Here is a 6,046-nt window from a genome sequence, read left to right as displayed (position 1 = left end):
TGCCAATGGCAACTGGGCATTGTTGTTCTAGTAACTTAGCATTTCTGCATTTCAAGTAAATTATAGCTATAGTTATTGTGTTTTATTAAAAACAAGAGCTCTGCCAGCATAAATGATAGCTTTCCTTTTGGTGGGTTAAGGTGAACTAATCTAAACATCTTTTAGAACTGAGCGTTTGATCCCATTTCTTCTTTGTTGGTCACGGTTTTTCATCTGACTGTAACTGGCATGTTTAACCTCTCAACACTGTGGTGGATTCCATAGCCAAAGTATATAACGAAACCTGGAAAAGAAGTGAGTATATGGTAACATGGTGTGTTATGAGTTCTGCCGCCATTTTCCTGGAACACATGAGGACTTATTTGACACAGGATGTTGTAAACTGGGGTGGGCGCAAGACAAAAGGACAAACTGGGCTGCTTTCCCAGGTAATGTAGAGGTACTAATGGAATTAGTGCATGCCACAAACAGTACAACTCAAGCCTACCCAATGCTGTGTTTTATCCATAGACCAGAAGATGCCCTTCACAAGTGGCCTTGACATAATTCATGTTTTGTAATAAGAACAATTTATTATGTGGGGCTCTTTTGTCTGAAGCACCAGGATTTCCGGTTTTAGGAAAACCACCAAATTACATATTGGTTGAAAGAGAATAAAGATTTCATATTTGTGCTGGAAATGCTTGAGTTGGTAAAAATATCCTGTAAAACTTGCCGATTTTCATATCCTTCTCAGAGATGCCATGTAACTTTCCACTTATTGCATGTAATCAGCCAGCCTCCTGTCACATGACTAAGGGGGGACAGCTAAGACCCTTTAAGAATTGCATACTGTAAAGCACACATGGTCAGAACCTGGACATGCACCTAGATGTAGGTCTGGTCACCTTTCAGTTCTCCCATATGGATCCCTCACTGATCTAAATAGTACGTGATTCATTATTTAATCTTATTAACTTCTTTTTTTGCAACCTTTCGGCACTCATTTATTTTTATTTTTTGTATATTAAATGTTACATTTAATAAGTAGTTCATTGGTTCTCCAATTAGCTGTTACCATTGAAGGACAGTTTGCTAGAGGTTTCTGTTGTATACTAGAACACGGTGCATTCCTGAGAGTCTAACTGGGGTGTCCAGTTGGCCATACTGACTGACGGGTGCAGCATTGTGTGTATTTTGGGGGGTCTCTTCACTCCTTGGTAGCCTAATGTATTAGATGAGGATGGAAGTGGAGTTCACCCCCCTCCATATTTACATCCAATGTCATGGGTTCTATCAATACAAGTGCCCCTCATGGCTTGCCATATTGCATGTGTGCAATATTGTGGGATTGCATAAACGGGTAGTTTGATATACCCATCTCTGCACACTCTCCTCCCCGACTTCTTCCCACCTGAGCTGTTTCCAAATGAGAGCTACATTAATTATACTCCATAATGGGTTACTAACCATGCTCCCCTTACTGATCTGCTGCCTTGTGCTACCTCCCATGTACTCACTGGGCGCCACTTCCTGATCATGGCTGAACACACAGGAAATGCCTGACTATTTTTAATAAAGTAAAATTTCAGACTGGAATGATCTTTTGATCTGTATTAATCTGTCTCTCTATGATTTTCATGGACCACTGATAGGTGCTATGGAAATTTTCAGGGTAGTGTCCATGAAATGAGGGCAAAAAACGGGCACCTGGCCCAAACCCATATCCTTCACTGACATCTGCATGGATGAACCACTGACCATCTTGTCACAGACACGTGAATGAGGCCTGAGAGGGAAGTATATGTGGCTTGAAACTCGGTCACTAGTAAATGGGCGTTGAAAATTGCACCAAAATGTTGTGCGACTGGAGAAATTGTTGAACTACTGTATTTGAAAATCTATTCCCATACAGACTCGTAACAAAATGTTGTAGTAGGACATTTTTTATTAAACACGGACTATAGCCCATGTGCCTTTAAATGGACATCTTGCCTCTCCTAACTTATGCTTTTTGTCTATCCTGGTGCTATAAGTCGCTCAGTTTACTTGCGTGATATGTTTGTTTAACCACCTCCCGACCGCTGTACGCACGGATGCGTCCGGGAGGTGGTTGATTTACTCCTCCTGGACGCATCCGTGCGTCATCTCGCGATAGCCGAGATTTCCTGCGAACGCGCGCACACAGGAACGGAAGGTAAGCGAGTGGATCTCCAGCCTGCCAGCGGCGATCGCTCGCTGGCAGGCTGGAGATGTGATTTTTTTTAACCCCTAACAGGTATATTAGACACTGTTTTGATAACAGCGTCTAATATATCTGCTGCCTGGTCCTCTGGTGGTCCCTTTTGTTAGGATTGACCACCAGAGGACACAGGTAGCTGTGTAAAGTAGCACCAAACACAACACAACACCACACCACACAACACTACACCCCCCCCCCCGTCACTTATTAACCCTTTATGAACCACTGATCACCCCATATAGACTCCCTAATCACCCCCCTGTAAGGCTCCATTCAGAGGTCCGTATGATTTTTACGGATCCACTGATACATGGATCAGATCCGCAAAACGCATACGGACGTCTGAATGGAGCCTTACAGGGGGGTGATCAATGACAAGGGGGTGATCACGCATATAGACTTCCTGATCACTTCCCTGTCATTGATCACCCCCCCCTGTAAGGCTCCATTCAGACGCCCGTATGTGTTTTGCGGATCCGATCCATGTATCAGTGGATCCGTAAAAATCATACGGACGTCTGAATGGAGCCTTACAGGGGGGTGATCAATGACAGGGAAGTGATCAGGAAGTCTATATGCGTGGTCACCCCCTTGTCATTGATCACCCCCCTGTAAGGCTCCATTCAGACGTCTGTATGCGTTTTGCGGATCCGATCCATGTATCAGTGGATCCGTAAAAATCATACGGACGTCTGAATGGAGCCTTACAGGGGGGTGACCAATGACAGGGAAGTGATCAGGAAGTCTATATGCGTGATCACCCCCTTGTCATTGATCACCCCCCTGTAAGGCTCCATTCAGACGTCTGTATGCGTTTTGCGGATCCGATCCATGTATCAGTGGATCCGTAAAAATCATACGGACGTCTGAATGGAGCCTTACAGGGGGGTGATCAATGACAGGGAAGTGATCAGGAAGTCTATATGCGTGATCACCCCCTTGTCATTGATCACCCCCCTGTAAGGCTCCATTCAGACGTCTGTATGCGTTTTGCGGATCCGATCCATGTATCAGTGGATCCGTAAAAATCATACGGACGTCTGAATGGAGCCTTACAGGGGGGTGACCAATGACAGGGGGGTGATCACCCCCCTTGGTAAGGCTCCATTCAGACATTTTTTTGGCCCAAGTTAGCGGAAATTGTTTTTTCTTTTTGTTTTTTTTCTTACAAAGTCTCATATTCCACTAACTTGTGTCAAAAAAATAAAATCTCACATGAACTCACCATACCCCTCACGGAATCCAAATGCGCAACATTTTTTAGACATTTATATTCCAGACTTCTTCTCACGCTTTAGGGCCCCTAAAATGCCAGGGCAGTATAAATACCCCACATGTGACCCCATTTCGGAAAGAAGACACCCCAAGGTATTCCGTTAGGGGCATATTGAGTCCATGAAAGATTTACATTTTTGTCCCAAGTTAGCGGAAAGGGAGACTTTGTGAGAAAAAACATAAAAATAATCAATTTCTGCTAACTTGTGCCCAAAAAAAAAAAATTCTATGAACTCGCCATGCCCCTCATTGAATACCTTGGGGTGTCTTCTTTCCAAAATGGGGTCACATGTGGGGTATTTATACTGCCCTGGCATTTTAGGGGCCCTAAAGCGTGAGAAGAAGTCTGGGATCCAAATGTCTAAAAATGCCCTCCTAAAAGGAATTTGGGCCCCTTTGCGCATCTAGGCTGCAAAAAAGTGTCACACATGTGGTATCGCCGTACTCAGGAGAAGTTGTCTTATCAAAGACATGTAGAACAATAAATTTAGCGAAAAATTTATATACGGATGTATTTTTTTTTGCAAAATTTTACAGATGAAAGTGAAAAATTTAATTTTTTTGCAAAAAAACGTTAAATTTCGATTAATAACAAAAAAAGTAAAAATGTCAGCAGCAATGAAATACCACCAAATGAAAGCTCTATTAGTGAGAAGAAAAGGAGGTCAAATTCATTTGGGTGGTAAGTTGCATGACCGAGCGATAAACGGTGAAAGTAGTATAGTGCAGAAGTGTAAAAAGTGGCCTGGTCATTAAGGGGGTTTCAGCTAGCGGGGTTGAAGTGGTTAAAATTATGCTGGACTTCCTAGATTGCACTGAACAGTGTAGAAGGGCGTTTTATTAACCCTTACCCGTTGTCAGGATGTCCTTTCCATCCCAAGGTAAAGATGGCCTACATTTTTTTTAATTTTTTTTTATTTATTTTTATTTTTTATTCCTCTGGTTGTTTATATCCAGGGCATTGATAAAAAATGGAGGCTACAGTGATAGTCATCATACTGTTCTGGCTGAAATGAGTATGGTGTAAATATGCCTGTGCAACAAAATATTGTCACAAAACGGGGTCTTGTGACTTTTATTTTATGTGAAGGACTGTTTACTAAAATATTAGTAAATGACCACAACTCATTCAGATGTTTTAAGGGCATTACTGGAGACTTCCCTCAGTGCACATATTGTGTGCCAACGCCTGAAGGTTAACTAGCCTCTAATACAATCTAAAGGTCTCTCTGATGCAGTCACGAAGCCCTAGTTAGAGTCCAGGTGTAAGCTTTCTTACACCTGGACTCAAGGGTCAAGCATCCACCATCGACCTTAAAAGTCAAAATTTTGTGTAAATGCTGTTTAAAGTCAAACGTGCAGTTTGCAACTTTTTCACACCACAAAAATGGTGTATTTTGAAGATAAATGTGGCCCTACATTTGAGTTTTTATCCCTATGGGGAGAAAAAAATTAATATGCAAAAATGAAAAACCTCTGGTATTCTATCTTCCTTGAGCCATAACTTTTTTTTTATATTTCCATTCACATATCCAAATGAGGGCTTATACATTTTTTTTTTTTTTTTTTGGGCAAGTTGTAATTTCTAATACTCCCATTAATTATGGCATACAATGTAGTGGGAAGCGGTAAAAAAAAATGGGGTCGAATTTTGCAGCAAAAGTGACCCATGCCCTTAATTTTCTGGGTCAGTGTGATTAAAATGATAACCAATATGTATAGGTTTTTCTATGTCTAAATGGTGTAAAAATAAATGTACTTTGAAAAAAAATATTAAAAAAAGTTTTCAAATCCCCATATTCTGACCCCATAACTTTTTTTTAGTTATATCTACAGAGCTGTGTGGGGGCTCATTTTTTTTTTTTGCGGGACAATCTGTAGTTTGACGTGTGACTTTTTAAAAAAAAATTTATCACTTTTTTTGTTTAGTCTTTTTTTGCTAAGAAGCAATGAAAAAATGACATTGGCCGTTTTGACCCTCTTTTTTCTGTTATGCCATTCGTCGTATTGGAAAAAATATTTTTATATTTTAATAGGGCGTTTTTGGTCACAGTCATACCCATGATCTGTGTGTGTATGTGGATATATAGATATATATTATTCTGTAAATAGAATACATAAATCCAGATAAAATTTATCCTGTTTGGAATTGAATGTGTGGCATTTCCAGTGCATTTACATTTATGGAAATTAAAGCACAAAATTATAACTTATTTGCTTTTTAAACTCTCTGCTTTTTTTTTTTTAACATTCTTTATGAGCTGATTTGCTTTTTAACTTACCAAGTACCATCCAGACAGTATACCGAAGCCAAGTGTCAGGACTTAGTTGGACCATCAGGTATATATTTACAAAGATGCTAAGTATCGGTAGGAATGGCAGACATGGAACCTACAGAAGAAAAAAAACAAATGGCGTTTTACTGTAAAACATGGCAGAATTACTTTTTTTTAGGCCTCATGCACACGACAGTTTTTTTTCACGGTCCGCAAAAACGGGGTCCGTGGGTCCGTGATCCGTGACCGTTTTTTCGTCCGTGGGTCTTCCTTG

Source organism: Bufo gargarizans, chromosome 2 (assembly GCF_014858855.1).
Source record: "Bufo gargarizans isolate SCDJY-AF-19 chromosome 2, ASM1485885v1, whole genome shotgun sequence".
NCBI classification, from domain to species: domain Eukaryota; kingdom Metazoa; phylum Chordata; class Amphibia; order Anura; family Bufonidae; genus Bufo; species Bufo gargarizans.
This window is presented reverse-complemented; position numbering follows the sequence as displayed.